This window comes from Halichoerus grypus, chromosome 1, assembly GCF_964656455.1.
Source record: "Halichoerus grypus chromosome 1, mHalGry1.hap1.1, whole genome shotgun sequence".
NCBI classification, from domain to species: domain Eukaryota; kingdom Metazoa; phylum Chordata; class Mammalia; order Carnivora; family Phocidae; genus Halichoerus; species Halichoerus grypus.
The window spans coordinates 149,254,833-149,281,193 of NC_135712.1; the positions used below are offsets into that span (position 1 = coordinate 149,254,833).

General features: G+C 43.4%; 1 long non-coding RNA gene across 1 annotated transcript in view; it reads right to left on the minus strand.

The window, feature by feature from the left end:
* Window positions 1-212: 212 nt before the first annotated feature.
* Window positions 213-26,361, minus strand: part of LOC118536927 (uncharacterized) — a 47,513-nt gene continuing 21,364 nt past the window's right edge. The window contains exon 3 of the long non-coding RNA XR_004917880.2: window positions 213-1,795. This is a non-coding gene — a long non-coding RNA (uncharacterized LOC118536927). The remainder of the gene's footprint in view (window positions 1,796-26,361) is intronic.

A 26,361-nucleotide genomic window follows, 5' to 3' on the forward strand; every position in this document is an offset into this window, starting at 1 on the left:
TTGGAGAAAGAGAGAGCACACAAGCAGGGGGGAGGGGCTTGGGAGAGGGAGAAGCAGACTCCCAACTGAGCAGGGAACCCGATGGCGAGGCTCGATCCCAGGACCCTGGGATCATTGCCTGAGCCAAAGGCAGACGCTTAACTGACTGAGCTACCCAGGCACCCCCCCATTACTATATTTTAAAAATTTTTTGACAATAAAAAGATAACATGGTATTTTGATTTCCATTTAATTATAAGCAAAGTTAAAATTCAGTCACAAGTATATATGTTATTATAGATCTCTCAGATTATATTATAAAATTCATGTAACCCAGATAATAGCTTTTCCTTTTCCCCTAAGGGACAACTCCCTCTAAGTAAATATGGGGAAATAGAGTGTTCCTTGATCTTCCAAGGTTCTTCTTAAAGTCTCTCCTAAATCCCACTCCACCATGAGAACGCTCTTCATTTGTTATTGTTATTGGTCTCAGTCTGGAAATCAGGACTGCAGTCTCCCTGGGTACCTTGATGCTATACCTCTAAGGGACTTTGTAGGATGAGAATCAGGAGGGAGGAGAAAAACAAGTTGCATTTGGGGGAGATATCAAATATCCTTATGGACCCAGCTCTCATTTCCTTCCATTACAGCCCTACTCAAGACATGCAGACTTAGCAGGGGTGCCTGGGTGGCTCAGTCGGTTAAGCATCTGCCTTTGGCTCAGGTCATGATCCTGGAGTCCCAAGATCGAGTTCCACATCAGGCTCCCCGCTCAGCGGGGAGTCTGCTTCTCCCTCTGACCCTCCCTCCTCTCGTGCTTTCTCTCTCTCACACTTTCTCTCTCAAATAAATGAATAAAATCTTAAAAAAAAAAAAAAAGACATGCAGACTTATCAAATGCATTAGCAGACTGGAAAACACTAAAAGAATTATGGCATATTAAAGGAAGAAATTTAAACTATATGCTAAATAGGGGGCGGGGGATTGGGCAAAACAGGTGAAGGGGAGTGGGAGATACAGACTTCCAGTTACGGAGTGAGTAGGTCATGGGAATAAAAGGCACAGCATAAGGAATCCAGTCAATGATACTGTAATAGCTATATAATGGGACAGATGGTAACTACACTTGTGCTAAACGTATATAACATATAAATTTGTCAAATCACCAAGTTGTACACCTGAAACTAATGTAACACTGTATGTCAACTATATTCCCAAATGAAAACAAAAAAACTATATGCTAAATACAACTCTTACCACAGTTTAAGGAAAAAAAAACTCTTCAAAAGTTATAACCTTGGGGTGCCTGGCTGGCTCAGTCAGACGAGTGTGTGACTCTTGATCTCAGGGTTGTGAGTTTAAGCTCCATGTTGAGTGTAGAGATTACTTTGAAAAATAAAAAAGAAAAAAATTTTTTAAAAATTATATCCTTGATAGGATATAACTTGAAATTATCCATTCCCAGACCTTAATCTTATTCCCTTATCTCTGTCCATAAGGACCACTCTGCTGGAGCATCCTCTTCTAGCTTCTACATTGCAAATCTCTACCGATCTTTAGGAAAACTTTTACCTTTACCCACAGAAGTTGACCCATGCTCCTTCAACATCCAGGCAATCTTGGAGACTCTGTATTCCTTAACTCTACATTTATCCCACTCTGAGCCCTTCAGACTAAAATAATACCACATGGGAAGGGGACTGAGTTTCCAGTAGTAGATTCCATGGTAGACTGTGGCACTCCAGCCCATCCTCTTCAAAGTGTCCCTTGAGAATTGAAAGTATGCCACTTTATTCTTCTCAACAGCATGGAAGACCTTAAAAAGCAGCCAGAGAAAAAAGACATGTTATATGCAGAAAACAAAAATAATGACTTCATGGAACAGCATCTTTAAAATGCTGAAACAAACTAAAAAATGCAGAGAAAGCATTTATCTATAACAAAAGCAAACAAAGCATTTTCTGAAAAAGAACAGCTGAGAAAATTCTTTACAAGCAAACTTGTATTATAAGAAGTGCTCAAGAAATTATACCAGATGGATATACAAGAGGGAAGGAAGAGCTCCCAAATATGCAGATAAATGTGAAAGACTATTTTTTTTCTTTCTTAATTTCTTTAAAATCAAATTAACTGTTGGGGCCCCTGAGTGGCTCAGTCAGTTGAGCGTCCAACTCTTGATTTTAATTCAGGTCATGATTTCAGTCAGGGTTGTGGGATCGAGCCCCAGGTTGGAGACTACACTCAGCACAGAGTCTGCTTGGGATTCTCTCTCTCCCCCTCTCTCTGCTCTTTCTCCCTGCTTGCATGTTCTCTCTCTCTCTCTGAAATAAATAAATAAAATCTTTTTTTAAAAAATCAAATTGACTGCTTAAAACAAAAATCATGACCATAAATTGTGGAGTTTTTACATACAAAGAAGTAAAATCTATGATAATCATAGCACAAAGGACGAAGAGTTGGGAAATGGAAGTATACTGCTGTAAAGTTCTCACATTATATGTATAGTAGAACATTAATTCAATTTGGACTGTGATAAGTTAAGGATGCATATTGTAATAGCTAGAACAACCACTAAAAAAAGAAACAATAAAGCAGAAGATTTAACTTAAAGTCCCATTAGAAGATATAAAATACAATCCTAAAAACTCAAGTAATCAAAAGGAAGACAGCAATGAAAAGAAAAGAGAACAAAGAACTAATGTGACTAATAGAAAACAAGGAGCAAGGTGGTAGACTTAAACCCAATCATATCAAAATTACACTCAATATAAATTGATTAAATACTCTGGTGAAAAGGCAGAGATGGTCATGATGAATGGAAAAACAAGATCCAACTATACGTTGTTTTTAAGGCATGTGATTTCAATATAAAGACACAGATAAGTTAATAATAGAAACATGGAAAAGAACATACTGTATATCACACATCAAGATCCCCTGGTAACAGACTCTGAGATTTACTTACAACAGATTTGTTAGAACCTGCTAGAGGGGAAGAGGGTGGGGGTGGGGGACAATACATACAGGTGTCAGCCATCTCTAGCCACACTGTTAGCTGCTGGTGAAATTAATGCCTCAGTTCTTTTTTTTTTTTTAAGATTTTATTTATTTATTTGAGAGAGAGAGAGAGAGCACAAGTAGGCAGAAGGCAGGCAGAGGGAGAGGGAGAAGCAGGTTCTCCACTGAGCAGGGAGCCTGATGTGGGACTTGATCCCAGGAGTCCAGGATCATGACTTGAGCCGAAGGCAGCCGCTTAACCAACTGAGCCACCCAGGCGCCCCAATGCCTCAGTTCTGAAAGCACATTTGAACAATGCACCAGAGAATCCAATATACTATGCAAAACTGAATCATAGGAAAGCTGTATGACTGTATTAATATCAAATAAAATAGACTTCAAGACAAGGAATATTACAAAAATAAAGAACTCTTTTTTTAAGACCTTATTTATTTGAGAGAGGGAGGGGGAGGGGAGGAGCAGAGGGAGAAAGAATCTGAAGCAGACTCCACGCTGAGTGTGGAGCCAGATGCAGGGCTTGATCTCACAACTCGGAGATCTTGACCTGAGCCAAAACCAAGAGCTGGACGCTTAACCCACTCAGCCACCCAGGCGCCCGTAAGGAACGTTTCAAAATAACAAAAAGATTTCATCTTTTCGATGAAACAATTCATCAAGAAGACATAATCCTAAATATGTATCTACATAATAACATAGCTTCAAAATCATGAAGCAAAAACTGACTAAAATCAAAGGACAATTATAGTTGGAGATTTTAAGATACCTCTCTTAGTCTTTGATAAAACAAGTAGATGAAAAAGTAGGTAAGGATATAGAGAATCTGGGTCAGCTAACTCTGCCTAATTGATCTTTTTGGAAAACTACCACCAACAACTGCAGAATACACATTCTTTTTTGAGTACACGTGGAACATTCACCAAGATAGACCATATGCTAATACATAATACAAGTCTCAATAAATTTCAAAGGATTAATATCATATAGCATATTCTCTGACCACAAAGGAATTAAATTAGAAATCAATAACAAAAAGATATCTAGAAAATCCCCAAATATTTTGAAATTAGGCAGCTAACTTCCAAATAAGTGATGGGTCAAAGAACAAAACTCAAGGGAAATCAGAAAATGTTTTAAATGAATGAAAATGAAAATATCAAAATTTGTGAAGTGCAGCTAAAGCAGTGCTTAGAAGGATTTATAGTATTGCATGTTTATATTAGAAAAGGAAAAGATTAAAAATAAATAATCTAATACTCCAACTTAAGAAGTTAGAAAAAAGGGGTGCCTGGGTGGCTCAGCCGTTAAGTATCTGCCTTCGGCTCAGGTCATGATCCCAAGGTCCTGGGATCAAGCCCCACGTCGGGCTCCCTGCTCAGCAGGAAGCCTGCTTCTCCCTCTCCCACTCCCCCTGCTGTGTTCCCTCTCTCTCTGTCTCTCTCTCTGTGTCAAATAAATAAATAAAATCTTAAAAAAAAAAGAAGATAGAAAAAAGAGGGGAAAATTAAAACCAAAGTAAGTAGAAGGCAGTAAACAATAAAGATAAGAGCAAAAATCAGTGAAATAGAAAACAGAGAAACAATAGAGAAAAACCAACAAAGCTAAAATTTGGTTCTTAGAAAAGATTAATAACATTGATAAGCCCCTAGTAAGACTCATTGAGAGAAAGAACAACACTATCAGTATCAGGAATCAAAGAGGGGCTATCACCACAGATTCCACAGGCAGCACCAGGGAGTACCACAAAGAGGCTTAGGCCAACAAATTCAACAATGTAGAAAAAGGGACATATTCCTCGAAAGACACAAATTATCAAAACTCTGATGTGTCTCAGCCAGTGATTGGATAAATAAATTGTGGTACATCCATACCATGGAATACTACTCTAAAATATAAAGAACCAACTGTTGATACCCACAGCAAGCTGAGTGGATCTCAAGTAAGTTTTGCTAAGCAATGGAAGTCAGACTCAAAAGGAGCCATACATATATATGATTCCATTTCTATGACATTCTGGAAAGACAAGATGATAGGGAGAGAGACCAAATCAGTGTTTTCTAGGACCTGAGTAGGGTGACGGGTGGGGGTGAGGTGGGGGAATTATTAAATGGCACAATGAAGGAATCTTTGGGATGATGAAAGAATTCATATCGTAACTATGGTGGTAGATATACAACTCCGTGCACTTCTCAAAACCCAAAAAAACCTACACACTACAAACACTGAATTTTACTGTATGAAATTTTTAAAATAAAAGTTAAAAACCTAAAGCTCAGAGAGGTTAAGAATCTCACGCAAAGTAACACAGCCTGGACACGGTAGGGCAGCATTTGAACCCAGAGCTCTCGTGGCTCTAAAGCCCAGGGCACATCACCACCCGTACTACCTCTGGATCCGTTCCTGTGGAGGCACCGACTTTCAGTGACATTGATTTCTCTGTGTTCTCCAACTCTGCTCCAAAATGATTCACTGATTGACACTGAAGTGTGCTCACTAAAATAAATTCTTTCTTGGTTGTCAGAAAAGACATATTTTCCTTCTGTACATGCAGAGCACTACCCTCAAATGTGAACGTGGTACAGCTGTGTTGTTCTTCACACACCAGATTTGTATGGGGCGGGGGGATACGTAGGTAGAGGTATTGGTATGTATATATGTACACGCACACAATTTGGCTGTAGCGAGAAACGGATCTGGAACACTCTGAAATACTTCATTACACTGTTTTAACGCACTTCATGAGAACACTTTAAAACATATTATGTTTTTAATATTTACTTTTGCAAAAGAACACTGTATGTCTGTGTAAAGTATAGTTATAAAACAGTTGGGAAGCCTCCCATGAAAGAAATCTTTGTCTAAACTTAGACTATGACTCTCAGGAATTTAGCCTATTTTTCTGCCTAAGGCCTTTTCTTTAAATAGTTTTTTGGGGGGTATCTTTGTTTTTAATTTAATCCCTATTGTAGGCAGAAAGTAAGTAAACTAGGGGAAAGTGAAGGGTTACATTGTCATTGCTATTGCCCCTGTTTGACAAATAGTCACAAAGAAGAGCAAAAAAATCACTCTTCTAAAGTCATATGATCTCGGTGACAGAACTGGAAAGTGACCTCAGGCCTTCTTGCTGTTTATCCTGGCCTCCCAACTGTCATAAATTTAACACTTCCTTCTCTTCTCTGAGACACACCCTGCTCAGTTTTTAAAACTTCAATGTCATCTTTAGCAGTTTTATAATTGTTTACATAACATGTCCTGGGACTGTTTACACAGCTGATGGCAACAATTTAATGAGAAGAATCTTTTGAAGGGAAAGCCCAACACTGAGCTGAGAAAAAAATCATTTCAAGAATGAGGTCTTGGTAACAAAGAGAAGGGTTGAGGGAATAAAGGTGAGAAGTGGCAAATTCCTTGCTCCTTACTAAGTAACTACTTGATAATCAGATACTAAGTAAACGAATTCACTCTTGCAAACATTTGAATACTGTGTTTGTGTTGCAGGAAAAACAAAAAAGCCCTATATTCAAGATATTGTGTTGGTAGATTCCTCCCATAGGGAAAGGCTGGGTAGGATTAAGGAATAGGCACACAGACATTAAACTCAACCGGCTGTGTTCAAATCCCAGCTTCACATTATTCTGTGATGGGGGAAAGTTACTTCGCTTCTCTGTTTCAGTTTTTTCTTTTTTTTTTAATTTAAGATTTTATTTATTTATTTGAGAGGGAGAGAGAGAAAGGGAGGGAGAGCATGAGTGGGGGGAGGGGCAGAGGGGGAGGGAGAAGTGGACTCCCCACTGAGCAGGGAGACTGATGCGGGGCTCCATCCCAGGACCCTGAGATCATGACCCAAGTCAAAGGCAGACACTTAACCAACTGAGTCACCCAGGTGCCCCTGTTTCAGTTTTTCATCTGCAAAATGAAGACACATAATTATATCCATCATACATTTTCTGTGAGGATTAAAGAAGTAGTTGGATAAGTCAGTATCTTGAAGAAAAAAAAAGCTGGATTCATTCCTCACACCTACAAAATGAAATTATTATAGCACTAGAAGAAAACATGGGATGGTTTATTCTATAATATTTTATTCTATAATCTTGGAGTGGTAAAGGCCTTTCTACGTATAACACAAACCCAGAAACCATTACAACAAACAAAGTTGAATTTATCAATCTATATAAATGTTTTTTCTTAATTCTGCATGTCAAAAAATGCCATAATATAATGAAATATTGTGCAATGCATTGCTCTGTAGTAATCACATGGCAACAGAATGAATCTTATATAATGAGCAAAAGAAGGCAAACAAAAGAATGTATACTATGCGATTTCATGCAGGCAAAAATAATCTATGGCATTGGAAGTCAAGAAAAATATTGTCTTGGGGTGTAGAAAAGGCACTGCAACAAGGAGGGGAGATTGAGGGAAGATCCTAGGGTACCTGAGGGTAGCACTCTATCTTTGCTATTGGTAGTGCTTACATGGATAGGCTTGAAATATTTGTTTCCTGATGATGGTCATGGGTACACAGATCTACACATATGTTAAAACTCAGGGAACTGTATACCAAAAGTAAAATTCAATTTTACTGTATGTAAGTTTTAAAATAATAATAGTTTACCATGAAAATAATAGGCACGGGCGCCTGGGTGGCTCAGTCGTTAAGCGTCTGCCTTCGGCTCAGGTCATGATCCCAGGGTCCTGGGATCAAGCCCTGCATCGGGCTCCCTGCTCAGCGGGAAGCCTGCTTCTCCCTCTCCCACTCCCCCTGCTTGTGTTCCTGCTCTCGCTATGTCTCTCTCTGTCAAATAAATAAATAAAATCTTAAAAAAAAAAAAAAAAGAAAAGAATAGGCACAAAAGTTTTTTAAAAATGAGGCAGCTCTATACATACGAATACGGGAAGATCTCAAGATTTTTTGTTAAGTGAGGTATCAAAATGCACTACGCCATATACATCATGCTACTTTTAGAGGCATTAAAAATTGTATTCGTGGGGCGCCTGGTGGCTCAGTCAGTTAAGCGTCTGACCTCAGCTCAGGTCATGGTCTCGGGGTCCTTGGGTTGAGCCGCATGTCAGCTCTGTGCTCAGCGAGGAGTCTGCTTCTCCCTCTCCCTCTGCTCTTCCCCTGCTCATGCACTCTCTCTCTCTCTCTCTCTCTCTCGGAAATAGATAAAATCTTCGAAAAAATTTGTATCTGTATATACATATATGTTATGTTGAGTCTCATGAAATTGCTGATTTTTTAACTTCAAAAATGGTAATTTCATATGTTTCTACATATATGCATGTATATATATTTATAAAGGCATAGATATCACAAAATACATCTCAAAAGATGCATAAAAAACCAATGACGGTGGTTATTACCAGTGAAGGAAACTAAGCAGCTGGAAGTATCAATGGTGAGGACATTTACTTTCATATGCTTTTCTATCTTTTGAATTCATATCCCAAGCATGTATTAACTATCCAAAAATTACTTTTAACACATTCAAAAAGAGGTAGGCAATGGAACGCTATCTTCACAATTTTAAAGGGAAATTGTTTTCAACCTCGAATTCTTTTTGAACCAAATAATCAATCATGTATGTGTCCACAAATGCTTAGGAAAAATACTTAAGGATACACACCAAACTATTAGTTGTGGATGGGTTAACCCTGAACAGTATAATCCATCAAAACGGGGGGGGGGGTGCAAATTTCACTTTTTACTTTGTGTGTTTCTGTATGTTTTGAATATTTAAAATGTATATATAATATACATACATATATTTTATATATAACCATGTGGATGAGCCCCAGAGGCAGGCACTGTCCCCTTCCTGCCTGTATCTCAGAACAATATACACTTCAACTGACTCTCCAAAGGAAAACAGACTCCTCTCTATGCAATAACAAAAACTGGATGTTTCACTTCAGAATCTAGAATTTCCAAAATCTAGATTTTCTAAGGAGAACCCAGGTTACGGTTTACACATTCTAGTGCACACTATTTTACTCTGAATCATTTTATTAAACATATCTTTTCTCCCCAAACCACCCTACCTGCTGCCCTCTGGGTGGATGTCTTAATCTCCCCCTGCATAGGTCAGCCCCGTTTGGCTCAGCTTCCTCTGCCTGGGCCTCCAGCCATTTCTGTCTCATTCCTGAAGTAGGGCCCCCTCTGTCCCACCTCTCTAATCTTGCATTCCCACATCTGTCACTTAACTCTGTCCTCAGGGGCAGGAGAGGCAATTGCTACAGGGAAGTTGATTTGGAACTGAGCAAACAGAAGAACTTCTGGTTTACTAGGAACTGCCTCCTTAGGAAGAAGGAAGGGGATCGTAAACAATAAGGCTTTTTCTGTCATCAATTTGTAAAGGGTCACACTTGTAATTTAAGAAAATCAGAACTAGGGAGCATCTCTCTATTGGCTAGATGGGATGCCACCCGATTCATGAATTGCTTAATAAAGCCAATTAGATCTAAAAAACAAAAACAAAAACAAACAACAATGAAAAAACCAATGCTAAAAAATACAGACTTTTTAACTGACATTTTCCTAACCATGGAAATTTGTTTTCAACAAAAGCTAAGGATGTGTATCTTAACCAGGGTTTGCAGGAATGAGGCTCCTATAGGAAGAGATGAATAAAATCAAAGTCAATGAGGCATTATTAAAAGAATCGGGCCTGAGTTTCAGGGACAAAAGAACAAGTGTCCCACATTTGTGAGGGGCTGGGATGCTCCCGGCTGCACCTTTTAGACTTTTAGAGGAAAAATCATGTGTGCCCACCTTCTACCAGGGGTAATTACCCCCCAACTGCCCTCCATCATTCCCATGGCAGCCAGGAGTGTGTTGGATCACCTCTCCTCACACTGGGCACATAGTTGGGGCCTCTAGTCTCAGCCAAAATCTCTACTGCCCCACCTCCAGGTTAAGCTGTGTCTTCAGCTTGTGAAAGGTAAAGAAGCATTCCTTCCCCCAGAGTGCTCTCACCTTAGACCACACTCCACACACCTGTTTAGCAGCTCTCCAAGGGGAGTGCCCAAGACCGGCAGTTCCTGGTTTAAGCTCCAGAGGAAAAGGAATGGAGAAACACCTTGGTTGATGAGTGTCCTTACCCGTGCAATTCCTACCTGCCCTGCACTCTCAGCCTTAGCTCTGTCTATATTTCCAGGCATGGTATAATTGTCATCTTGATCATGGGACACTTGAAGGGTGATAACATACATATACATACACATACAAACATGCAATATTCTGAGTAAATACACTATTTATTTCTGACTTTGAGGCTTACATTTCATTACAGAATCTTCTTGCAAAAATCATACTCAGTAAATTGCCATCTCTAACTGTTCCAGGAATACGTGATTCTAGAATTCTATTCTTCTTCCATTTGAAAGGGCATTATTCAGAGCGCACTGGCCTTCTACTTGAACAGTCTTTGAGAGAAAAAGACAGTCTCTCTTGTATCTTTTCCCATTATGTATGAAAGAATTGCCTGTCCTCCCAGAGCCAAGGGACAGACGCCAGGGTGAGCTGTAGCTCGGCAATGTGGGATGACTGTGAAAATATTGACATTTGACAATAGGCCCCAACCACCAAGTATGACAACTCAGCAGCTGGTCCAACCCAGACCGGTTACTCATGCAGCCAAGAGAGTTGTCCCCAGCCTGTTCCCAGATGAAGAGGTTTCTGTTGTGGGACAACTCCTCTGACCCCGCCCCAGGCAACTACACAACAGCACTGATTTATTTATGACTTACAACCAGAGTCACTCATGTGCAGGGAGATTGAGTGGCCTCTGTAACTGCCCTTTTCCCTATTCATAAAACTTTCCCACACGCCCCAGAGTAGAGGACATTAGCTTTCAAAGGAATGTGCTATTGGAGTGATGGTAGGTAAGAACTCATGACACAGATATGCTGTCATTGCCTCCTGGGCCCCATTACATGGGCCTGGACTTCAAGGTTGTCTGTCGAGTCAAGTAGAATTTGCCTGTTTCTCTAGGGGTCCTGGGTGGCTCAACTGGTTGAGTGTCCAACTCTTGATTTCAGCTTGGGTCATGGGCTTGGGGTCATGGGATCAAGCCCCACATCGGGCTCTATGCTCGGCCAGCATCTGCTTGGGATTCTCCCTCTCTCTCTGTCCCTCCTCTCTCTCTCTCTCAAATAAATAAAATCTTTAAAAAAAGAGAGAAAAAGAATTTGCCTATTTCTCAAATGTTCTCCCTCCCCCCAACCTCCATTTTCTGATACTTCCGTGTATCAGTCAGAGTATCCACTCAGGAAACATAACCCATCACAGGTGTGGGGAAATAGTTATGTAAGTATTGGGAAAATCAAAAAGCCAAACTAGGGATGGTGAGGCCACAGAGAGATTGGCAACAGCAGGGAGCTCTTATGATCCCTGTGGCTGGAGGACCAAGGGCAGGAGGCAGTTTTAACAGAGTCCCGGAGCAGAACCAGAACCACAAAAGTGGTGCCACCTCCATGGAGACACTCCTTTCCTCCCACCCTCAATCTTCCTCCAGTGCTTCCCACTGGCAGCACCCAGTGGGCAAGGGAGCCTGGAAATTGTTGTAGGGTGGGCCCCTTGCAATATCAAAAGTGGAGAGTACACCTGAGAACAAACTGGAAAATGACTGACTCTGAGAATGTCATTTCTGCAACAAATCAGAGCTCAAAATCCTCAAGTGGACTCTGTACTCTGATCACATAGTGCAAAATTCACAGGGCAAGGGAGTCAGGTGCTGTCACAAAGCTGGGACAAATGACTGCCCAGGGTTTACCAAAGAAGGTCCTTGGAAAACTCATTTTAGGAAATTAGCAGTTGTGGAATTGAGGGAGGGTGGGAAAGAATCTGGGAGAACAGGATGTTTCTGGTGGAGATTAGATAAGATCTGATTTGCATTTTTACCAGAGAATCTTGGTTGTGGTTTAGAGCACATTAATGTGCATACAGATCTCCTGGAGATTTTGTTAAACTGCAGACAATTAGCAGGCTGGGGTGGAGCTTGAGATTCTGCATTTGTAGCAGGCTCCTAGGTGATGTTGAGGATGCTGGTTCATTGACCACATTGGAAGCAAGGATTTAGGCTCTTGAGTTTGTGGAAATGCTGATTGGAAAGATCCAGGAGGGAGAAAGTGTTGATCCTGAAAGAGATAAGGGGATGCACCCTGACGGTCCCCCAGATATATCTCTTGCTTCAAGTGTTTGGATGGGACCCAGGGACATGCCTTCTTTCAGCCTCCAACCACCCTCCAACCTCTCTTCCAGCCGTCCCATCGTCTCAGCCATCCTCTGCCTCCGGAATCAGCGAACACCGTTTGTGTGTGTGTGTGTGTGTGTGTGTGTGTGTGCATAGCTTTTTATTGCCAACCAACCATGAACTCCCAGATTTGTCAGAATTATACCAGCAAGGTGGAGACCGCTGTGAACCACCTGTCAACATGCATCTGTGGGCCTCCCATCCCTGCCTCTCTCTCTGGGCTTCTATTTCGACCCAATGATGTGGCTCTGGAGAACGTGAGCCACTTATTCCTGGAGTTGGCCAAGGAGAACCATAAGAGCAGGGGCTGTGCCCTCTTCCAGGACATGTAGAAGCCATCCCAGGATAAGTGTGGTAAAAGCCTGGATGCCAGGGAAGCTGCTATGGTCCAGGAGAAGAACGTGAACCAGGTCCTTCTGGATCTGCATGTCGTGGGTTCTGTAACTTCCTAGAGAACTGCTTCCTAGATGAGGAGGTGAAACTCATCAAGAAGATGGTCAACCGCTTGACACACCTCTGCAGGCTGGCCGGCCCCCACGCTGGGTGGGTGAGTATCCCTTCTATAAGGCTCACCTGCAAGCACAACTAGGTGCTTTGGAGGCTCAGTGGCCCCTTTGGTATCCCCCCTGGTGTCGGGGTTTCTGCCCGAGCTTCTCCCTGCAGCTTTGTTTTTTTTTTTTTTTTTTTTTTTTTTAGATTTTGTTTATTTATTTGACAGAGAGAGAAACAGTGAGAGAGAGAACACAAGCAGGGGGAGTGGGAGAGGGAGAAGCAGGCTTCCCGCGGAGCAGGGAGCCTGATGCGGGGCTCGATTCCAGGACCCTGGGATCATGACCTGAGCCGAAGGCAGGCGCTTAATGACTGAGCCACCCAGGCGCCCCTCCCTGTAGCTTTTTAACCACCCTGGAACCCTCCCAAGCCCTGGACCAAATGGAAACAATAAAAGATTTCTTTTTTTTTTTTTTAAGATTTTATTTTATTTATTTGACAGAGAGAGAGAGAGACAGCTAGAGAGGGAACACAAGCAGGGGGAGTGGGAGAGGGAGAAGCAGGCTCCTGGCTGAGCAGGGAGCCCGATGTGGGGCTCAACCCCAGGACCCTGGGATCATGACCCGAGCCGAAGGCAGACGCTTAACGACTGAGCCACCCAGGCGCCCCAACAATAAAAGATTTCTTGCAGCAAAAAAAGAAAAGAAGATTCCTGAGGATGGGGGCGGGGGGAGATAAGATGCTGGGCGTAGATGAAGGGACTGGTTTTAGGTGGAAAGAGATAGTCGGGGAAAACAGGAGGCAACAAGAGAAGATGGATGCAAGAAGGTTTAGCATCCAATAGTTTTGCAAAATCCTTTTGCTCAACGTTAAAAAGAGCTCAGTTCATATAGGTTTCATAATTGTAGTTTCTTTCAGAACCTTTAATATACTAACATGCAGTGTGAATTGATCAAAGTTTCCTAATCATAATTGACTATGGAACCCCTTTTCATGGATACTCAAGGAGCTCACATTCTGGAAAAGAAATCCTGGAAAATACCAACCTATCCAATGTATGCTTGGACTTTCCTAGTTAGTGAGTAGAGACAGTAAGACCTTATCTGCAATGACTTCACAATGATATTGTGAAGATGAGTTTGAAAGCTATGTTTCATAGCTAAGTTCTCAGTGTGAAGATTCAAACAGCAACAGGCATAAATTCCATCAACAGCATAGTCCAGACTGAGAGCTGAGAAAGTAGAGCAGACTGTGGTCCAGGAGACCTCCCAGGGTGGCATTTACTAACCGTGCTGGATTTAGCAAAACTCTCAGCCTTGCAGGCTCAGAGACTGTTTCCTCAACACTCCAAGAGCAGACATCTCTGGGAAACAAGTGCGTGCACATGAATCAGTATCTCGAGATAGAAATATCAACTACAATTTATTAATATATAACAATGGGACTATATCCACCACATGGGCCATGATAATGTTATTCGTTCATTCAAGAATATTTACCGATTGCCTGTTATATGCTGGGCCATGAAATGGGCATAAGGTCTAGGCAGCACCTGTCAGTGTCCTTCCTGGGAACACAGAGCCCTTTCTGCTGACATTGGTAAACTTGGGGATTAAAGGTGCTGGGGGATTAAAAGTGTCTTAAACGCCTGCCTGTGGAGAGAATAAGATGAACATGCAAAGAAAAGCGGGACAAACGGTGTTGAGAACTGGATGGAGAGAGAGTCCTACTGGCAACAAGTCCACAGTTCCATTTTATGAGACCCTAGGTTCTATCCCTTGTAACTGACAGAGCCCTGACCTATATACCTGCCCTCTAACTTGTCTGGAACAGGACAGATTTGAAGTCATTTAGAGCAGCCGAGGGCCCCTCATGATTCATGAACCCTGGCAGAGAAGATGAAAGATACAAGCGAAGCAAGAGAGCTTTCTAAGGTCAACGTCTGCAAAATCTGAGAAAAGAGCCGAAAGAATGGCATTTTCCTCTCTGCGGCTTAACAAAGCACAGTATTGCCCCTTTACAGACAAGAAGGAGAGAATTGAGCTAGTCTTTTAAATATCCGCTTGCAGAATGGATCAGTACCAGCCTGCTTCCTTGTTGTTTCTCTTCTGCCCACAGCTGCAGCCCCCTCCTGCCCCCAGGCCTAATCATAGCCTGCTACAGGAGGCATCTGACTAGCTCGGGCCCCATAAGCTATGCATCAGCACGGATGATATTACCCCACTCTGGACGCAGTGATCCGGTTCTGATAAATGAGCTCTGGTCTTATCAAAAGGATCACATCCCCAGCACCCCCGAGTGCTCTGATTATTTGGCTTTGCCTTGTCTCCGTTCCTGAATTCTTATTCTGGTATGCCACCTACTACCTCATTCTGCCTCCTCCTCTGTGGCCTGTAGATCTGCTCCACCCCTCAGGCCAGGGGCCAGCATCTAGCCACCCTCTGACCCATCTACCTGGATTTTGCTCATCCTGAATTGCTACCTTTCTACCATGCTTATTGCAACAGTTTCAGGAGACTCAATTAATAACCTCCTACTCTCCTTTCAAGTTCTGAGCCGACCTAGAGATAAACAGCAGGAGTTGGAGAACAAAGTATCAGCTTTATAACTAATAAGAGTGATGGGGGCGGGGGAGTGATACAGAGCAACTGGCATGTTGTATGCCTCATACACTTGCTAATAATCTTCACTCCAGATTAAAACTAACTATTCAGCAGAGGTGGAGACAAGACATTCCCCTCCAGCCCCTGTGCCCTGATGATGGTCCGAGGGCTCAGGTTGGGCAGCAGTCCCCAGTGACAACTGGCCTGGTGGACTTTACCTAGGATCTTCACTGGGTTCCCCCGGGAGCAGATGCTGAGACAATGACTCAAGTACAAGTAGTTCATTTAGGAGCTAAAAAAAACAAAAACAAAAACAAAACACCAGTAAGAGGGAAGTGAGACAGTATGGGAAAGGCAGTCAAATAAAGGGAGCTCAGACATTATCGAGCCAATTACCATGAGGACGACTGGAGCTCAATCATGATGGGGCACTTGGAGCCCATGTAGATTCACACTCAAGTATCCTATCCAAGGGATGAGGAGCTTTGGTATTTATACACTAACTTCCATTAATCATTGGTTGAAGACTAGTGGGGAGTAGGGTTTGGGTGAGGGGAAGGACAGCAATTTCTGGACACCTGCAGCCTCCCACACAGGTGAGCAAAATGGCCTTCAGTGGCCAGAGTACAGCCCTCAGACAAAGTTACAGGTGCCCACAGTTGGAAGTTGGGCTGCTGTGCACTGAGGGAAGGTGAATAGAACACCACTACGGTCACTTAGTCTCTGGGTTCTATCTTTGACCCAAGGAGAAGAATCTGGAATGAGAAGCTCCTTTGCTTCCTGCTCAGGGGTGACTATGACTTAGGCTCACGCCATCGCCTCCTGCTCCACACCACCACCCTGCCTTCAGGGACCAAACCAGTGATGGAACAGGTGCTCAGGACAGCGAAGACCTGATCTGAGCTAGACCAGCCACTCTGGCAGCAGCTATTGGGAGGTCAAGGAAGAGTGAAATCACAGGCTTGTGTTATCTGAGGACTTTCCCCTCGAGAGGCATTAACTCCTGATCAAGGAAACGAGGAGGAGGGTACGGATGTGTCACTTTCCCTAACAAACTGTGGAGCTAAAAGAAATGTTTCTAAAGCAGCAATGATAAAACATGTTGATAAACCATGCAAGATAAAAGACTGAATTATCTGCTATTCTCTTTATAGAAGATGGCATTACAAAAATGGTGTCATAGGAAGAGGTAAACAAAGAGTAGACAGATGCAAAACATAGGAAAACGTGTTATGGAAGCATAATGAGCACTTAATAAGAATTTATACCCTCATGTTCTTTCTAGTAGGGCACAGGGGCTAGATGTGGCAGGAGCTCCAGGTTCTGTGCAGAGTCACCACCCCTCTTTGACACTCGGGCACTTTTTGTAGGTCTTACTTACTGGGCCATGTGCCTTTCTCCCTTAGAGGCTGCTCTCTGAGCCTCCATTGTCTCCCCTGAAATCTGAGTATCTCTGGAGTTGGTACACATCTGACCCAGGGGTGGCTATGGACCAAAGGTGCTCCCTAGTAGTAATCCCAGGAGATGGTGAATTCCCAGATTCTGGATTAGCCTAATCATCTACCACAAGTATTGCATCCCAGCTCATGCCTGCTTGACACCACGGTGGTAGTCATTGTTGGTATTTCACTTAGGTCCCTTTACCTAATGGCCAATCTGGAGCGGCTGTGGGTGCTGCGACCTTCCGTGCTCTGCCCTGGGGAATTGCCCTTGGCTGACAGGAGCCACCTCCTTGGATCTCCCTGGAGGGGTTACGTCACCACTCCCCGCAGGGCAGCAATGACGGACCAACATTGCAGTGCAAGAGCATCAAGGTGGGGCAACTGTGTGTTATCATTTACACTCCACAGAGCTGTCCAGTAGAATTTTCTGTGATGATGGAAATGCTTCTGTCTGCTCCGTTCAGTATGGGAGCCACCAGCTCCCATGTGGCTACTGAGCACTTGACAGGAGACTAAGAAACTGAATTTTAAATTTTAATTCCTTTTAATTAATGTAAATGTAAATAGCTACATGTAGGTGGTAGTTACCATATAAGACTGTGCAGATCCAGAACCTCCCATGGGTCAGGCCAAGGACAGACTTTGCCTGAGACTACTTGTCTCTTCCCTTTTCCTATCCTCTCTCACTCCCTCCTCCTTCACTGGCTTGTCCTGAGATCACAACCTCAATAAATCACGTACACTCGAACTCCTATCTCAGAATCTGCTTCCAGGGAGCCCACGAAGATGTTATGTTACAATCATTCAGCAGTAGATTACAGAAAGCTTAAACCCTGAATCAAAAGTGCACATACGAATTCAGGACCCGTCAGAATGTTCTTAGCGGGAAATATAAAAGAATCTCAAACTTAGCCGGCTGAACAACAAGGAAATACCTGGGAGTCCAAGGATAGGACAGCTCCAGGATAATTCCATGACTCAATGACATCTTGCCTCTCTGTCACCCTGGTGGGCAGGCTTCACCTTTGCGCTAGCCCCCCTCTAATTGTCACAAGGCAGCTATCCCAGGGCCAGCCTCCACACCTGGATAACAGGCATGTCCAGGGGAAAAAAAATAAAAATAAAAGACCATCTTCCCCCGTTGTGTCTTTTATTAGGAGCAAGAAAATCTTTCCCAGAAGCAGCCTGCTCCTCAGTTGCATTGGTCAGAACTGTATCACGTGCCCATGTCTAAGCCAGTCCCTGAAAAGGGGGAAGGAAAACCGTGATTGCCGTACACCAATCAGGCCCGCCCTGTGGGTGGGTGGCCCGCCTCTCCTGGAGCCTGTGGGGGAGCAGAGAAGGGTAGATGCCAAGCACAACGTACCTTCTGCGTGCATGGGCCGGAGCGGGATAAAATGGACGTTAGCGAGACAACCGCAGTATCGGTTATAGGTTTCTTTAGGCCGGCTTCTCCTACAAAGTTCTGTGAACCCCCTACATGAAAATCAGTTAGAGGGCTTGGTAATCATGCAGATTCTAGGGCTCGGTCATTGTCCGATACACCCGGAAGGAAGGGAGGGTGAAAAAGTGCCCTAGTGAGTTAGAGTCACCCTCGGATGGTTTTTCTGCTGATTAATGCTGAAGAAACCACTAACTTAAGCTGAAAGCTGAAGACTCCCCTCTGGTCCCTTCACTACAGTCTCCCTGCAGAAGGGATGCGGGCGCATGACCATATTGCCACATGTACGCCTCCTCGGTCTAACACTCTCGCTGATGTTAAGATGACAAGAGTGCCTATCGGTTGTACTTAACATGCATTATTAACATGACTTTCAGCTTCACTTGCTGAATCCACGATTCCTGTTACAACACTTCATGAAAAATAAACGAGTGTGGTAATGACTTCCATTTTATGAGCTAGTATATGGAAAAACATCTAAGAAGACGTAAGTGTGAAATTTGTGGAAAGCAGCATCTGGGACCATTTTTTAACGCAATAACAGGTCTCAGGGGTGATTCTGGCATCTGGAGAGCAACTGCCAGCAGCAGTAAAGCCTAGCTGTTTATGTTCTCCATGCTGCTAAATGGAGTCTCATACAACGCTCAGTCTCGAGTTAACCGACATCAATCCCAGGGAAAGAAAGCCTGGGCAGTGACCGAGATTAGGTCAGAGGAGGGACTTGTTGCTGGAGCAACTAGACAGTGATCAGATCCATGGGAATAATTTGACTCTTTTTGCCAAGTGCCTGCTTTAATTCTTCATTGGGTGTCTAAAGATCATTTCAAAATTTGATATATCTAAAATAAAATTCTTTTCTTAAGATTTTATTTATTTATTTGAGAGAGAGTGATAGCACACAAGCAGGGGGATGTAGGGAGCCACAGAGGGAGAGGCAGGCTCCCACCTGAGCCCGGAGCCTGATGCAGGGCTCAAATCCAGGACCCTGAGATCATGACCTGAGCCAAAGGCAGATGCTCAACAGACTGATCCACCCAGGCACGCTTCCAAGATAAAATTCTTGATTCTACCTTCACTGCAGATGTTCTTATCTTAGTTCTTCTCCCTTCTTTTTTGCCTCCACTCCTTCATGCTGAAACCGACCACCTCCCTAATTCAGTGCTTTACCCAAGTCCTTCCTTGTTTCAGTCTCTGCTTTTGAGGAAACCCCAACTAAGACAGGTGACATGAAACACAGGTTTCTTAAGATTTTACTGGAACATTATTTCAAAGAATTATGAATATAGGATGTGTACAGCACAATGAACATATACTTAGAAGAATAGCCACGATTAAAGACGCACGAGAAACTGGCAATAACATTGATGTCTGGAGAAAGGAACTGGAACCAAGAGAAGGAATGAGAAGGGAACTTAGTCTTCATTGTGACCTTTTCTAACTTGAATGCTTTTGCCTAGTTAAAAATAATCACCTGTTTTAAATGTAGACAGACATAGCGACTCTGAAATCAAGGGCCTGGATTGAATCATCCCAGTATGGAATTTGCCTCATATCAGCATTTGGAGCGTATCCCTTGCTCCTGGAATCTCTGCTTGCTGTGAAAACCACAATTTAAGCTATTTTGTAAAGAGAGCCCAAGTATGTAAAGACCTACTGAATTTGGTGAACAGAGTAGCAAATAAGAGAGGATTTGTTATATGTAAAGCCCCATGGCTCTAACTAGGGGGAGAAAAAGGGTATTTCACAATCCAAAGGTAATTAATACAATAAGTTTCTACTGTGGTTTCCACTGTGTCTCATTATTCTCAAGGTTTTTAGGTCTTGGGTCTGGAAGTGACTCAGGGCCTGGGGGATGGAATTACCAAGGAATAGTTAGATGATTCTCCAGCATATATGCTGCAAGTTAGTGTTTCCCAAATGGTGGATGGGACACACATATCTTTAGGATACAGGAGGTGATTTTAGGTGATCCCTGGCCTTTCCTAACTGATCCTGCCTTTCATGGTGACTCATTTCATATGTGCCCTCTAGGGGAAAGGATTTACTAGTCCTGGACAAGGCTGGCAGAGAGAAATATGTTAGCAGGACCACTGACAGCGCGTATCCCTTCCACTGATGGAGGCCTGGGGAGCGGAGGCTGACCGACACCTCAATCAGGGTCACAGATGAGGGTGACCTCTCCATCCCAGCTCATAGATGGAGGGAAGGAGAAAGCATCATGCTACCTACATTCTCTGGACCTGACACTGAAAGTGATGCTGCAGTTGGATACATGGAAAACATTATCCTAGACAATGAAGGAGGCCAATTATCAAGGGTGATTCTCTACATATTGTAAAATTCAAGGCACTCGTACACTACTCTGCAATGCACTTAAGTAAGTTTAATATTAGTTGAATACATTCCCTAAGTTATTCTCAGACACCTCTCTACCTCCTGTCAAGCTACCCAAAAGGCTCAAGGCTACTGTGCTGGTATCCCTGAGTTTTTAGTGTTGGTCACTCAGTATAACCTTGAAATCTGGCTGGGTTCCTGACTGTTTGCTTATCTCAAACTCGGGTTTCTGTGAGACCTTGGCAGACTCTCTTGAGCCCTGGCTTCAGGCATGCTTCTATCCATTTTTAACCAAAGTTAGAAGGGGACGCTGAATGGGCTGCAGCAACAGAACAGGAATGGTCAGGCAGGGGCAATGAGCCAGACATCAGAAGAGCCAAATATTGAGAGATGACCAACCGTTAAGTGTCAAGAATGGACAAGAAAGTTGAAAGTCAACCAAGAGATATACTTATCGTATCTGTGGGTAAGAGCAGGCAGTGCTGGGTTAGGCGACAAAATCTAGATTCAAAAAGAACTCAGTCAGCTGGAATGTGAACTTAAAACATCAACATGATATTTTAAAGTAATAAAAGTGCTTTTGCTTCAGGTATTCACCATGCCATATGCACAGATGGAAGACACTGGGCTTGGGAACAATTTTACGTGGAAAACATCTTAGGGGTTAGATTAGCAAAGCCCCAGAGTGAGCCTAGACTATGGATCCTGGGCTAAGAAGAATGGGATTTAATGGCCCCCTCGAATTTTACAGGTCAGACTGCATCTGGAATATGTGGGTCTTGGTCTGGTATTACGACTGAGACAGGATCTTAGCAGAAGGTAGACAGATCCCCTTTTCTAGGCACCCATTCCCCACAAGCCATGACTGTTGGCTGCTGACAGCGCCCAACTGTACCCTGTTCCTGAGAACCCCTTACAACGGGAACAGGAACCACTTTACTCAGGAAGGTTGCTCCTAACTCCCCACACTCCCAGAGCTAGTGACTGAGTGGCATAGAATACAAAAGGCTGAACCACACATCTCATGGTGAGATCTCTGTGGTGCTATTCATGCTCCAGAGCCCTGGGGATCACCCTCAGCCTAGTCTCCAGCTGAGACCACATACTTGGTCAGCTCTGTCCCCTGTCCCATCCAGCATCCCTTATTTCCCTACAGGTGTACCCTGAGGGCTCACCTCCAGTAAATCACTTGCACTAGAACCCCTGTTTCAGATTCTGCTTCTAGGGAATCTGACCTGAGAGAGAAGCACAGGATGATGAGGCCTCTGGAAATCATATCATGTAAAGAGGGATAAAGGAGCTTAAATAGTCTAGGAATAAAAAATGTGGAAATATGATAAGCAACTGCCTTCAAATATGAAAAAAAATAGACAATAGGAAAAGAAGGACAGATTGGATGGAAATGAGACCAAGGCAGAATTTGGCTCGGTATCAGAAAGAACTTTCTACTATTCAAATATTTACAATGTAGGTATAGACTGCCTTGCAAATTGGCATCCTGCATAGGAAATGTCCATTCAGAATCCAGAGGACCATTGGATGGGGTGTAGGAGGAGGAACTCTGGGCATTGTCTGGTGGGTGATTCGTACGACCAAAGGCAACACTCTAGTTGTTATTATTCTAAGTGGCCACAAGATGGCAGCAGCAGAGAATTCCTCAAAAGACGATTAACCAGAAAATTCTAGTTTTGTCCACAAATTTAATTCAGATCTTCAGACATTATAGGAGGTGTTGTATATACCATTTTAAGCCCTTATAGATTTATGACACACAAAATTGAAAAGTAAAAACATTTTCCCCAAATTGCATATTTTACTATTGGAAAAAACAAAATCTCAGAGGTCAAAAGAGGTAAACCCTAATCATTAAGGTCACACTGAATCAGGGTAAGCACACCTCTTACATTCTGATAATGATGCTACTTCTATCTTGTCACACAGGCTTCCAGGTCCTGTCATTGTGTACCTTCCAGGGGAGGGGTCTGTGTTTGAAATAGGCTCAACAATGGGGCTACGTGGCAGGCCTCAGCCTGTCCCAGCCCATGGTCCTCACGGAAAAAATTCTCCACATTGCTAGGCCTCTTCCTGCATCCACCTCAAAGTCTGCAAGAAGATGTACTAGTGCTGAGGGCCTAACACAACTCTATTGGGGAACCCAAATATACCAGTGAGTCCATGAAGCAGATTTACATCAGAGTTCTGTTTACAACCCTGAGGCCAATTAATCTCACCAGGCCCCACAACAATCTATGTCTGCTCTCCATCTGTGGTAGCCGGCCTTCAAGATGGCACCATAGTGATTCTTTCCTCTTGGTATCCATGCCCTTGTATTATTCCCATCCACATTGAATTATGGCTGGTGAGATCAATAGGATTCTATAGAAGTGATGGTATATGTCTTCCGAAGCTAGATGGTGAAAGACGTTGTATTTCTACTATACTCTTTTGGGATCACTCGCTCTGGAGGAAACCAGCTGCCGTATTGTTAGAACATTCAAGCAACTCTATGGAAAGTTCCTCGTGGGAAAGAACTGAGGCCTTCTGACAACAGCCAGCACTGACTTGCCATCCACATGAGTGAGCCATCTTGGAAACAGGTCCTCTAGATCTAGATAAGTTGTCAGGTGACAGCCCTGGCCAAGATCTTAACTGCACCCTCATGAGAGACTCTAGGTCTGAACTACCCAGCTACGCTGTTCCTGAGTTCCTGGCCCACAGAAGCTTCAAGACAATGTGTATTGTTTTTCTAAGCTACTAAATTTTAGAGTAATTTATTATGTAACAATAGATAACTAATACAACACCTCCTTGAGAATCCCTACTCCCTGGCTTCCATGACACTCTACCAACCTGGTTCTACAGATTTTCTCTTTCAGGTCTTCCCGCCTCCTTCTCCTCCAAAGAGGCTCCTTTTCCACATGCCACATAAATGTTGGTCTTGCCTCAGAGTCTATGCTTGTTCTCTTCATTTGACCCTGAGCCAACTCCGTGGGCCATCTTGTCGTTCCCCTGACCGTCACTCTGCAGATGACCACCGAATCCATCTCTCCAGCCCACATCCCACTCCTGAGCATGACACCCTCACATCCACCTGCCTGCAGGCAGTGGTGTGCAGGAACCCACTCACAGCGACTCCTGAGAACCGATTGTACACATATCTTCCCGACTCTCTGTTTAGCATTGTCACACACCCTGAAATGGGCCACGGTGGGAGTCCTTACATCGTGGCATTCAACAAATGCTCCTAGTCAGGGCTTTATCAAGAGCCAGTTGATAAACACTTACCAGCACATCACTGTTCAACCAGATGCTTTGCCTTCTGTGTCCCATAAACACCTCAATTCAATATGTCCCAAACTTGAGTTTTATTTTTCCATTCATTTATTCAAAAATGTATTTCTTTTATTCAAAAATATTTCTTGCAGTTTTTTTCAGGTTCTAGTGAAGGAGAAACATTTTGTCCCTTTGATAAGCTTGCACTCTGTTGGAGTAGACAGAAGGGTAAACGGGCAGTTCCAATGGCATGGTAGAGGCCCGGTGAGCACAAGAGACTCAGTGGGCACAGAGCAGGGAAGACTTTAAAGAGGCTGTCTCATCTAAGCCAAGACCTGAAGGGTAGGAAATGTGCTCTGGGTGGAGGAAGAAGCACGTAAACGTTCAGGGTAAAGAACAGCCTCCCATGTTTATGGAGCAGCAGATGCTTCAGATAGGGATAGGCCTGGCATGAGCAAGTAGAGCTCAGCAGTGAAAGTCTTTATAAGCCTGATAATTGCCTTGGACTCTTCCTGAAGGCCGTGGGAAGTCACTTAAAGGTTTTAAGCCTAACGACATGACTTGGTTTGCTTTTTGGAACATTCATCGCCATTGGAGTCTTGGAAAGGGGCTAAATAGGACCCACTTTCTCCGTTGAAAGTCTTTCTTCTCTTGGCTTCCAGGAAAACAGACTCTCTGGTTTGTTCCCTATTTCTCTGTCCACTCTTTTGCTGATTTCTTGTCTTGTCCTTGACCTGTTGGTGAACCCAGAGGCTTCTGCCCTTGCTCCCTACAATCTCCTCCCAGGACAGCAGCCAGAGTTATTCTTTTAAAACTTGAGTCAGACCATGTCATTCTTTTGCTTAGCACCCTCCAATGGCATACTATTTCACTCAAAATAAAGTCAGAGCTCTTACAGGGGCCCATGAGACCCTAATGGTCTGCCTTGCTTATCTCTCCTAACCTCTTGCGTACTCTGCTATAGCCACCCTCTCGGTCTTTGCACACACTAGAAATGCTTCTGCCTCAGGGCCTTTGCACTGGCTCTTCCGTCTACCGAGAATCCTCTTTGCCCAGATATCCCACAGTTCAGTCCTTGATCTTCTTCAAGTCTTTTTCTCAAATGTCACCTTTTCAATGACACCTTTCCTGACCACTCTGTTTAAAATTGCAACACTTCCTCCCATCCTGATACCCATTTTCCACTCTAGGAGTGAGATTAGGCTCCAGACAGAGTTGGCCATGGCCACAAGTCCACGTAGGTGGAGGAGGGACATGTATGTCATAGTCAGGAGCTACTGATATGGGACATACCCTGACATACTCTCTGTGGAATCTAGGACTTCTAATTCCCAAGTCAGCACTTTCTCCATTCCATCTTCTTAAACAGTTATACATGAAATTACTGTAATAATACAATTATATTTTCAAGTCTAGTTCCTTGGGCTCACTGGGTACTTCCTGGACCATCATTCTCCTGTTGAAGCACTATGTACTGTATCTATATCTAGTTTCCAAGGATCTTTTTTTTTTAAGATTTTATTTATTTATTTGAGAGAGAGAGAGAGTGAGAGAGAGAGAGAGAGCCCAAGAGGGGGTAGGGTCAGAGGGAGAAGCAGACTCTCTGCTGAGCAGAGAGCCCGATGCGGGACTCTATCCTGGGACTCCGGGATCATGACCTGAGCCTAAGGCAGTCGCCTAACCAACTGAGCCACCCAGGCGCCCTCTAAGGATCTTTATTAGAACAGGAATTATTTTAGATTTTGTCCCAACTCTGCCAGTTACCTGGCTCCTTGTCCATGGCATAATTCTATGTGTTGGACCACCATTTCCCTTTTAACACAGTGGTAGAAGTCTCCACCTGTTGGATCTTTTCTTTTATAATATCTTATTGGCTTTGTCTCAGGTTTATTAGTCTGTAATGTCAGGCTGGACCCCAGGGGCATTTCTGAAATATAATTGTGTTTTGTGTGTGGGTGGCTGTGCATAGGGATGGTCTGGGGCTTTGAATCTGAAGTTTAATTTGTGATAATGATAATTGATAATTAACAACTTGGATTCATATAATCAAATTTTATTGACAATAATAATAATAATAACCACCATTTACTGAGTGCTTATTATTGGCCAGCCACTACATTAAATTGAAGTAGGGACTGTTTCAGGGTAAGGAATTCATTCCCACACAGTCACTGATGGAGCCAGGATTTAGACCCAGGCAGACTGACTCAGGAGTCCATCCTATCCTTTGACAATCACCACCTCCTTATATTCTCCCCTCCTCCATAGGTTTATTTCTCGTCATAGAGGTTCCCAACTTTTTGCTGCCTCAACTTACCAGACAGGTGATATTGCCCAGTATGACTGGCTTCCCTGGCCCATCCCCAATTACTAATATGTGCAGTCCAACTCTGCTGGCTGGCTCTCCCTCTGTCTGCAGCTCTCACTGATTATGGCCCAGAAGTGTGTCCCACAGCATCGTAGGAACCTCTGCTATAGGAGAAAGATGAGTAGGAAATTTCCCACACTAGCCCCACCCCAATCTCCTA